General features: G+C 57.8%; 1 protein-coding gene across 1 annotated transcript in view; it reads right to left on the reverse strand.

The window, feature by feature from the left end:
* Positions 1 to 732, reverse strand: part of NFE2L1 (nuclear factor, erythroid 2 like 1) — a 12,240-nt gene that overhangs the window by 9,690 nt on the left and 1,818 nt on the right. The window lies entirely within an intron of this gene.

A 732-nucleotide genomic window follows, 5' to 3' on the forward strand; every position in this document is an offset into this window, starting at 1 on the left:
GGGGGGGGAGGGAAAACCATAGAAAAATGGAGATCTGAGGAAGAGGATGGGTGCCCAAGACCCAGAGCCCCCCCCCACACTGTCCCCAAGGAGGGCGATTCCCACCCCGGGGGGACACTGAGGGCAGGACGGGGGTTTTATAGACAGAAATAACAAGGCCGCTGAAAAATAGCGGTGTTATCAGCCTCTCGCTACCCAAATCTGCAGCATTTCTCCCTAAAATCCAAGCCTGGTTTTTCCACAACACCCCCCCCCCGAAAGGCTCCCCCAAGCCGACCCCCCCAGCCGAGAACACCAGGGAAGGAGAGTGGGGTCTCCCCCGGGATGAGACGTTTCATCCAATCCTTCCCCCCTTCCCAAGCCAGGGAATCACCCTCTCCTTTATCAGGGGAAAAACCAACCAAAAACCAAACAAGCAGAAGATGTGAAGGTTGGTGTGTTCCACAACCCTCTGCCTGACACCCCTCTCCTTCACACCCCCAAGGTCGCTGGTTGTAAACCCAAAGTAGGGTGTTTTCACCCCAACACCCCCCGGAGCCGGGAGATTCCCAGGGGAAAGGGCAAGGCTCTGGTAGTTATGGCCCAGGCACCGCTCCCGGTGCATCCCGCTCCTCATCCCTCATCACCAGAGCCCAAACAACCCTCACCTTACACCGGTCGACTCAGGCTCTTCTCCGTGCCCAGCCACCTCCGAGATACAATTTAGGAGAGGCTGGAAAGGACCCAAGGCTG

This window comes from Calidris pugnax, unplaced genomic scaffold (genome assembly GCF_001431845.1).
Source record: "Calidris pugnax isolate Ruff unplaced genomic scaffold, ASM143184v1 scaffold335, whole genome shotgun sequence".
Lineage (NCBI taxonomy): Eukaryota > Metazoa > Chordata > Aves > Charadriiformes > Scolopacidae > Calidris > Calidris pugnax.